Source organism: Cucumis melo, chromosome 10 (genome assembly GCF_025177605.1).
Source record: "Cucumis melo cultivar AY chromosome 10, USDA_Cmelo_AY_1.0, whole genome shotgun sequence".
NCBI classification, from domain to species: domain Eukaryota; kingdom Viridiplantae; phylum Streptophyta; class Magnoliopsida; order Cucurbitales; family Cucurbitaceae; genus Cucumis; species Cucumis melo.
The window spans coordinates 8,829,123-8,840,176 of NC_066866.1; the positions used below are offsets into that span (position 1 = coordinate 8,829,123).

At 31.4% G+C, this 11,054-nt stretch overlaps 1 long non-coding RNA gene across 2 annotated transcripts; it reads right to left on the reverse strand.

Moving 5' to 3' along the window:
• Positions 1-7,311: 7,311 nt before the first annotated feature.
• Positions 7,312-10,300, reverse strand: LOC127151127 (uncharacterized). Of its 2 annotated transcripts, XR_007823866.1 has the most exons (4): positions 9,966-10,300; positions 9,793-9,856; positions 8,666-8,717; positions 7,312-7,568 (listed from the first exon to the last, which is right to left on the reverse strand). It is a non-coding gene; the product is annotated as an uncharacterized LOC127151127 (long non-coding RNA). The 2 variants fall into 2 exon arrangements; XR_007823865.1 differs by lacking the exon at positions 9,793-9,856.
• Between the last annotated feature and the right edge of the window lie 754 nt (positions 10,301-11,054).

Here is an 11,054-nt window from a genome sequence, read left to right on the forward strand (position 1 = left end):
GAGCTAATTTTGGCCGCATGATTCTTTATCATGTGTGAGCTATCTTTGGCCGTATCTTTAGATCCTTTCCATGGTTGTACAGATTACAGGTTTGTTGGTGGTCTAATGGTTACGAGTTAATGACGTTTTTTCCACTAATATTATCTTACTAATGCATATTTATAATTTTTCTCTTAAAGCATGTTTTACGAGCTTTACAATTAAGGAACTTACCACTCAATGAGTATTCGACTTACATTCTTAATGTTTTCTCTCCCCAGGTTGCGAACCAAAGGCCAAGTGTTGATTTAACGTTCGTCATCAGTCGTAGATCTCCATTATTCTTTGTATGTTTATAGTAAATTTTTGTAATGCATCATAGAGTAGTTAGATGTGACGAGAGTGAGGTTAAGAACTTGTGTTGAAATTCCCTCTTAGAATGAAATCATGTGTATGTAACTTTTAAGCTGATTGTGAACTTTACTGAAAGCTCTGAAACTGTTTGGATAAGTGTGTGGTGAGACACACTTCCGGCGTTGTGGAGTTTTGAAGTTAAGTTACATATAGAAGTGCAAAATCTCTCCTTTTCTAGGTTTGGCTAACTCATATTTTAGGGGAAGTACTGCCGAATTTTTTTTAGAATTTCTTGAAAAATGTTTTCTCAAATTTTATATTTAGGAAGGAATATTTTTTAAAAAAAATGTAAATTCACATCACGATCTAGGTTAGAAGGAAAAACTTAAACCGGGGTGTGACATTTATAGCTTTCCGAATCCTCGAAATCTCCTCACCGAACACGATTTCGGACCTCCACTAGAGTTGACCCGCTATTCTCTGGATTTAGAACCGGGTTGTAGGACCCGTTCAATGAAGTAAATAAAAAGAGATGGATGAAAATTGGAAGAAGAATTTAGCTAGGGTTGAGATGTTTTTTTCCATGAAAGAGAGGAAAAATAAATTGTATTTCAAAAATACCAAAAAAAAAACAAAAATATTTTTAAAAAAGAAAAAAGGTCTATTTATAAGGAAATTACATGCAAAATTGCATGTAATTTCTTTATAAAATCTCAACATCTATTTTTCCACTAACCTTAATGGAATTAATCACCATTCTAATTTCTCTTAGTGGACTTGGTGTCATTACCATAACCTTCCACATAGCCCATTAAGAGTTAGTTGGATTTTCTCACTAACTTTGGTCAAGGGGCAAAATGGTCATTTGATTCTATATTGAAATTTTAACCACAAAAACAAGTTAAAAGGTTACTTTAGATTCTATATTGAAATTTTAAAAATTGAGAGAACTTTTACATATTTTATATATGGGAAGACATCATCACAATGCTTTAAAATATAGAAACGGTCTCCACTCTTCTATTGTTAGCCTTTTTGTTTGTTTGACTTTTCCCGTAGGATGACCAATAAGTTTAAAAATTGATAAACCTTTATAAGAACTATGATCAATGTCTTCATTTCTTCTCTTTTGAATGAACTTAGTTTCTATGGTGTGAAAATATCTGGTGTAGAACTTTACACATTCATTGCCAATATAACCTTCTGTAATAGAACCTTCAGTAATAGAACCTTCAGGATAAGCTTGATTGCGAACACAAGCTTTCAACTTACCTAAATATCTTTCAAAAGGGTACATCCACCTGTACTGAACTGGTCCATCAACTATAACCTCATTTGGTAAATTGATTAATAAATACACCATTATATCAAAAAACGATGAAGGAAACATCATCCCCATTTTACAAAACATTTTTGCTATTTCAACTTCAAGAAGATTTATATCTTCCACTTTAACCACTTTTGAGCACAAAATCTTAAAACAGTTGCTCAATTTAATCAATACATCTCAATCTTTCTTTCTCATTAACCCTTGAACTGCATATGGGAGAAAATATTCCATAATAATACGATAGTCATGACTTTTAAGACCAAATAATTTTCTCCCTCTTAGATTGACACATCTTCTAATAGTAGAAGAGAATCCATCTGGAACTTTTAATTTCTTCAAATACTGACAAAATGCATTTCTTTCATCTAATGATAACATACAACATGAAGGTGGCAGATACAATTTGTTTTCTTGTCGTATTGGATGTAATTCCTATCTTATATCCATTTCCTAAAGATCAAGATGAGACTTCAAATCAAATTATCTTTAGTCCTCCCTTTAATTTTCAACAATGTACTAATTACATTTTCACAAAAAAAAAATTGAATATGCATGACATCTAAATTGTGTCGTAACAACAAAGTATCCCAGTAAGGTAGCTTAAAGAATATGTTTTTCTTTAACCAATCGCTATAGCGCTTTCTCTTTATCACACTTTTACCAAATATATGTTCTTCAAATTGATTCATTTGTTCAAGTATATCACTTCTAGACAAATTTTAAGAGGTGACTCTTCTTCAATAAGTCCATCAAACAACTGTTTTTTTAGTCTCCATTCATGTTCTATTGGCAAAAAACGACGGTGGCCCATGTAGCAATTTTCCCACTATTTTTCAAATAAAGTGATCGAGCATCAAAATTACATGAAGGACAAGCTAATGTACCTTTTGTGTTCCAACCAGATAAGTTTCCATATGCTGAAAAATCATTAACTGTCTATAATAATGCAGCATGCATATTAAAATTTTGTTTAAGTGAAGCATCATAAGTTTCAACCCTTATATCTCATAAAAACTTTAATTCATCAACTAATGGTTGCAAAAATATATTAATATCATTCCCAGAACCTTTAAGTCGAGAATGAGCAATGATAACATGAAATAAGGTTTTTTCATATACATCCACGGTGAAAAATCATATGGGATAAGAATGACGGGCTAGATACTATAAGAAAGACTCATATTACCAAATGGATTAAATCCATCGCTTGCCTATCCAAGTCAAACATTTCGAGGCTCTGCAACAAATGAACTATATGATTCAAGCGTTTCCAATCTAAGAACTCCTTCATCTACTCATTCATTAAAATGTCAAGTCATACTTGATGCAGTTTTTCAAGTCATTGATGAAAATTGACAATACTCATGATAGAAACCAAAACACAATTGACTATGTTGAAAGGTCAATGACAGAAAAACTTATAACATTGCTAAGTAATTTGAGAAACTTGAATCCTCCATTTTTAAGATCCCTCTCAAACTCTAATTTCATTCTTCTACATTGGTTAGAGTTGTTATATGAATAATATTACCACAAAAATAGGAAATAAAAAATGTGGTTAACCTAAGAAACAATGTTACTCACAATTGAGGATTGCGTTTCAGAAGAACATGAATAATGGAATTAAACGATCAAATACTCACAGTTAAACCTCAACCGCTCTTGCAATCGACAGTCGTTACCACCAAACCATAATCATTTGGTATTCATAGCATTCCTCGGCCAACATCCACTTTGAAATCCAAATATGGAATTAAACGATCAGGACAAAATCTTGCCTGTAATCGAACATTTTCGATTGATTGGAGCAATTTTAATGGCGGAAGGAAGGAGCTTAGAGCATGGATTTACAACTGTTTGGTTGAAAGGGTGATGAAATTTTGAAGAATGGGTAACGTGGGTAAGGAGAGAGAAAAGAGGAAATTTTGGAAGAAAAAAAAAAAGAGAAATAGGTTTTTTGATAAATGGGTAAAAATACATATTTAACCTTCATTTATTAATATCTTTTTCGAAGATTTTTATTGGACTTTTGAAAAAAGTAATACATTTTTTGAATGTTTTATTTAATCTTTGAAAAAAGTAATATCTTTTTCGAAATTTTATTAAACCTCTAAAGAAACTAATTAAACATTTAGTATAAATTTTTTATTATTAACCCACTTCTTTCCTCATGTTAACAATAATTACTATATTTAATATTGAATTAACTATAAAATTTATTTATTATTTGTTTTTTAAAATCTTGTAGTATACGTATACATTAATATTTTAAAATGGACTTAATATATGTTGATGCACTAAATTATAATTAATCGTTAAAACATGAGTTATCTGTTTGAACTCTTTTTACCTTGAAGTTTCAATTTTGTTCAATTTAATTACTTCTCTTTAATCACTGTTAGAGACTGAGTTCGATTTAGAATCTTGATTTAATTGATCGAGGATATTTATTTTGATCATTGACTTAAAATGAAAATTTAAAGTTTACACTATTCTAAGGTCATTGTCATAAATTGTTCTAAATTTTGATTTTGATTTTAAAATTTTCTATTAAAATTATAGAAGATATTTATAGTGGATACTAAATAATAATACGATGGTTGGTAAGATATATATCTTCGATGATTCTAAACTTTCAACAAAGTGCTTGACTAAAAAGTACGACCTTTTTCAAATATTTTAAAACATAAAAACAGTAATACCTTTTTCAAAAGTTTTATTTGCCTTTGACAAAAGTACTATTTTTTTTTAAGATTTTACTTAACCTTTAAAAAAGTATAATCTTTTTCAAAAGTTTTATTTAATATTTGAAAAAAATACTATCTTTTTCGAAGGTTTTATTTAACCTTTGAAGCTATCTTTTTCAAAGGTTTTATTTAACCTTTGAAAGAAGTACAATTTTTTCGAAGGTTATTTATTATCCTCGTTAAAAGTAGATATAATTGAAGGTATAGATATAAAATGAATATTCTTTTCAAAGGTTGTTATTATTCTTCGATAAAAAGTATATATTTCTTAAAAAAACGAATTTCTAATCTTCCAATGAATGTATATTTTTTTTAAGTTTTTGTAACCTTTGATAAAGTATGGTTAGAATAGCCTTAGTTTCATGTTATGATTGTGTTGAGTCTATAATGGAGTCTAGATTCACAATTTACAAAAAAGTATAAAAATAATGAATATAAACATGTTGTAGAACACAAAATAGACAAATAACTATGGGTCATGTATTGACTCATTACATGAACACATACATGGATATGTATGTATATATATACACACAGACATACACATATACACACACATATATAGTAATATATAGATACACACATATAGAAACACCTACACATATATATACAGTGTAGATAATATATGTACTGACACATATATAATGTATATAATATATGTATAATATATAACGTAAAACCTAAAAGTAAACTACTAGAAAATTATATACTTAAAATTTGAATTTATAATATATTGCAAATTTGTTCTCCTTACATATTAAAAATTATATGAAATTTGGTTTAAATTGTTGAAAGATAAAAAGTAAAATTATAAAAAAAATTCTATAATGTGTCTAAATCTTTATTATATTTTTATTGACACTATGAAAGACATGATTTCTCCTATGTTCTCTAAATCTTAAGAGACAAATGATTTACAGATGAATTAGACTTTCATGGAAACTAAAATGATTTTGTGAGATGAATTATAAGATATTGTATGCGAGATGCATATTATGCTTTTATGATTTATGATGAAAGACTTGAAAATACATGATTTCTATTATGTTTTTTAATGCATGTGACTTGTAAATGCATAAGGTGTGACATGACTTATAAGAACATAAAAGTTAATATGAACTGTAATGATGATTTCTAAAGAATGCATGAGACTTGATAAAATTAGAGTAAAATAAACCTTTGTACCATGTGCGATGAGAATGCCTCATACTTGCTGTATGAACTGATATGTGATGTTTTATCCCTTAATATGTGATTAGGAATAAGATGCTTTATTCTTATTATGGTTTCTCGAATAGAATATAATATTCATGCTATATGATCTTTGATAGCATGCCTCATACTTGCTGTGTGATTTGGTATCAGATGCCCTTTGCCTACCGTATGGTTTGGCATGAGGAGACATGTACTGCATAATGGAATTGATGGTACTTGCTAAATGCATTAAGATTACTCCACATAGCTATAATTTGGCAAAATGGTGTGGTAAACACTTGAGCTAAGGAAATAGATACAAAGATATAATAAAACATGTAGAATGACTCAACGAAAAAGACTATGTTAAGCGAAAAACATATTATGCAAACTTTATGCCCATATTTACCACAAGAAAAAACAAACAACAAGAATTCATATACAAGAATTCATCTTTCAATGATTTTCACATAAAGATTTTCACATAAAGATTTTATTTAAAATTAAAGATATTTTGAAAATAAATTATTTTTGAATCAAGTTTGGGAACTCTTCAATTGAGAAAATCATTTCCTATTTTTGTTATTCGCATCGATTCATTTGTAACTATTGAGTTTTATGTCCTAAAACTCATTAATAATAAATATAAACCATTGACCGTTATTAAGAAACTAACATGATGTGGAATTATCCTTGATTATATTATTAGTTTGATCTTAATAACCTAAATCTAATAAACTAACATGATAAGTTTTGAATAATATGTAGAGACATATAGGAATCAATGTTCAAGATACAACTGAACCACCGAAATTTGTTTATTCATTGAAGCTAATCACAGCTCCTTCTTCTTTCATCTTTTTGGTTTCTTAAGCTTTCATGCATGTTTGATCACATGTTTTCACACAACTTTCTACTTTATTCATGGCTGCCAAGTTCATAAAAAACTATCCAACATGATTAAAAGCATACATCAAAACTCTAGAAATAATGAGATAAAAATTTAACATAAATACGATTGATCTTATTAACTATCACTCACGACAAGGTTAACTCTAGAAATTTGAGAAAAATGGTGTTATGTCAAAGAATCAATCGAAGAAAAATCTAAATGACGGTATACATATATATATATATAGTATAATAAATAATACAAGTAGTACTAAGAAATGTATAGAAAGTTTCTGACCAGGGTCTTTTGTTATGCTAAGTTTGGTGGAACGAGAACTGGTACAATTAAGTTTACAGAAGTAATAAGTGTCCATACGGTTCAAATCCATAGGGGAAGAAGCAAAGGGAATGCAATCGCCCATGCATTTTACAGCGCAAGTGCCAATAACGGGAATGATTGGTAGAATAGCACACTCTGCCATACACTTGACAAAGCACTTCGTTGTATCTATTACAGGTGTGGATCTTCCAGCAACTAAGCTTAAAATGAAATAAATTAGAACAATTTACCTCATTTTTCTCAAATTTGGTTGTGGAGTTATCCTTGATTGTCACACCCTGTTATAAGTTTCTCCTCTAACTTAGATCGTGGTGTGAATTTACTCCTTAAGACAATCCTTTTTTAAACGTAAGATTGATAAAATGCTTTCCAAAAATTCTAAAAAAAAATTCGGCAGAGTCTCCCCTGAAAAACGGATTAACCATACCTGAAAATAGAAGAAAATCACACTTCTATGCTTTTCAAAAACTCAAATATCATCGAGTGTGTCTCACCACACACTCATCCAGACAATTTCAGAATCTCATTCAGAGTTTATATTCAACTACGAACTAGTTACAAAAGAATTACAATTTAATAAAAGACCTCTCAAACTCAAATTCTCATCGTGACTATCGCTTCTTCTAATCACCCAATAATGCAATAGATCCCATAAGTAGATACATACAACAAGAATGGGAAACTACAATCAATGACAAGAAAGCACAACCAATGCTTGGTCCTTGGCCACTACCTGGGGGGAGAAAACATTGAAAACGTGAGCTAAAACTCAATGAGTGGCAAGATTTAAATGGTAAAAGTTCATAAAACATATCTTCAAACCGTTTAAATATAACATCAATAATGAAATAATAATTACAACATTAAAATCGTATATTACCATAAATCACAAGTAAGGCCAACAAACCTGTACCCAATCAATGTGGCAAGGCGACTAAATATACGGTCAAAGATAGCTCACACATGACCAATGAATCATGCGGCCAAAACTAGCTCACGTATATTTAGTACCCACCACGATAACTACTTCCATCCAATCTGATCCAACCAATCCAACCCAACCATCATAGCATACTAAGCATACGGCCCAAGGATAACTCACACGTGCTCCATATCAACAAAGAAACACGCGACCAAACGGAGCTCACGCATACTTAGCACATACCACGACAGCAACCTCCATCCAATCCGACCATGATAGCATACTAAATACACGGCTCGGAATAGCTCACACGTGATCCATATCCACAAGGAAACACGCGGCCAAACGGAGCTCACGCATACTTAGCACATACCATGGTACAACATACCGCTTCTATGTGCACATAGAGCCACCTACCATGGGTTTAGCTAGGCCCGAAGTTATATCACAATCCTCCATCCACATACTCACCTAGGCTCAGGTTCTCGGATCTCCGGTCACGGCCTCTTTCAGCCCCGGAATCCCATGACAACCGTAGATGGCGCTACGGAAACACATTCACGTAGCTTAGGGAAATCACTTTCTCGTTCACCATAAGCATCAATTAACCATATTTCAAAACCAAGTATAATAAAAAATTCAAATACGATTTTAAAAAGTTCAAGCCATGCAGATTATTACAATCGTGTTGAACAAACACATCGTTTAAGTGTAATTGAAAACAGGAAGTTGAAATCCGTTTTTATAAATGCCAAGTCATAACATTCATTAAATCATGATGCATAAAACACATTGTTTAAACATAAACAAAAACATGGTCATAAACGGTTTAGGTCATGGTAGTTTCCAAGCAATATCAAGAGATAACGTGTATATGTATAAAGAAAGCTTAAAAATAAACCACTCACAATCAATTACTCGATCCCCCGGAATTTTACGCTTTCCCCACTTCAATTTAGTCTGAAACTAAGATTAAGGTTTATCAATTAACTTCACAAAGTAAAATGACACAACAATCTTCAACATACTTCATAAAGCCAACTTAAACTATTTTAAGTTCCAAAGACTCCAATTTCTCTCTTCTAAGACTTTAAATTGAATTATCCCTTCATGATTTAATCTATTCTAAAATTTCCAACTTTTGACCCTTAGCATCACATTAATCTCTTAACGACACATGCACCCAAACATGAGAGAACCCACTAAAATTTACCTAAAACCATATCAAAATCACCTCGACAACACATTTCTCAAAAATTTTCAGATTCGCAGCATTAACTTTAAATAATCACAACTCTTTCAATACTTAACCAATTTGAGTTTTCTTTATGTCCAAATCTTTATTTTGGTCTCCTCTATAACTTACCTGAAGGAAGGAAAATACGATTCCCAACAGATTGCTACAGAAATAGCCCGAAATAGAGAGAGTTCAAAAATGGAATTTTCTGCTATCCCCTGACTTGTTTCTAAACTTAAGCTTACTTCCGATCATATTTAGCTCACAATTTCTTCATAAAAGTTGTAGTAAATTGAATAATATTTCCAACCATACTAAATAGAGATCCTAACTCCACTAGTGCACCCTAAAATACTAAAAATAACAGAGATCTTCTGATTTCGTGTTAAAAAACACATGCTCTGTCTTTTCTGTCAAAATTCACCCACTGGACCTCAGAATTTGCTTAAGCTTCCTTCATAAAATTTGTTAAAAAATGAATTAGATTTTAGAAAATTTAAACCTCACTTCTTAATTCTTTTTGTGTAGCTCAAATCGAAATAAAAACCAGAAGTGTGCAGAGTAGGTCAAAAATCTGCCATGATTGAAACTTTCTTTGAGTTTTTCCCCTTCTTCTTCAACCTTAGAGCTAAGAAATATTCCAAAACTCTACATCTATCATTGAATTGAAATGGGTAAAGCAAAATCAAAGTCGAAAATGAATGGGTAGTCGAAACTCTTCATAACATACAACTAACTTAAGTAAATCTTACCCAAAACTCTATTTCACATGTTAATAATTTCACCTTTACTAATTACCTAAATCTTGACAAAATCCTTATCGAACCCGCTGGACAGCAGCTAATCAGCACGACTCTTCAATCTTACATCAAAACGTGATAGAAACTAGTCATTCAAAGCCAGAAGCTACTAGGTATTAAAGATCTTTAATTAAACCAAACCACAAAACTCGTCAAACAACTAAAACTGACCTCAACTTCCAAATCCAGTGAGGCTAGCGATGGCAGAGGGTGGCCTAGCACGACGATCTATGGGCAGTAAGTAGCACGGTGCGACTCCAAGCTGGCTCGACTCAACGATCTCGGATGGAATGACACAGAACAGCTGGAGTTCGATTGATGGTAGGGAAGATTTAAACGTCGATGGTGGTTGGCGTGGCACGCTGGTCGTCGTCCAACGTCGGGGGAGGGTTGTCGGCTTAGTGGTGGCATCGACGTGAAGGAGAAGAAGAGAGGGAGAGATGAAGAGAAAAATCGAGGAGGGGGGAGAGAGGTCGGTGAGAGAAACTGTTTAGAGAGGAAGGAGGAAGAAGATCGTGAGTGAAGGAGAAGAATCAAGAAGAAGAAAACACCTTTCCTCTTCTTTTTTCAATAATAATAATAATAAAATGACCAAAATGACCTTTAATTCCAATTAAATTCATCTTTCAAATTTCTTCATTCTTTTCAACACTTAACTAAACAATTTGTGTTTTAAAACCCAATTACAGTTCTAAAATTTCCTTGTCACCCGAATCAACCTTAAGGAGCATAAAAGTATTCCAACTTGTTTTTCACAACTAGAGAATATTAATATACATAAAAGAAAAATGGAACGAGGGCTTACATTGATTATATTATTAGTTCGATCTTAATAACCTAAATTAATAAACTAACATGATGAGTCTTGAATAATATATAGAGACATATAAGAATCAATATTCAAGATACAACTTAAAAGATATATATATATGCTTAAATCTGGAATATGGCTTTTAAAACAATGACTTTTTTTAACAACTGATTTTTGTTTATTCATTGAAGCTAATCCCAACTCCTTCTTCTTTCATCTTTTTGGTTTCTTAAGCTTTCATGCATGTTTGATCACATGTGTTCACACCATTTTCTACTTTCTTCTCGACTGCTAAGTTCATAAAAAACAATCCAACATGATTAAAAACAAACATCAAAACTCTAGAAATAATGAGATAAAAAGTTAATATAAATACGACTGATCTTATTAACTGTCACTCACGACAAGGTTAACTCTAGAAAGTTGAGAAAAATGGTGTTATGTCAAAG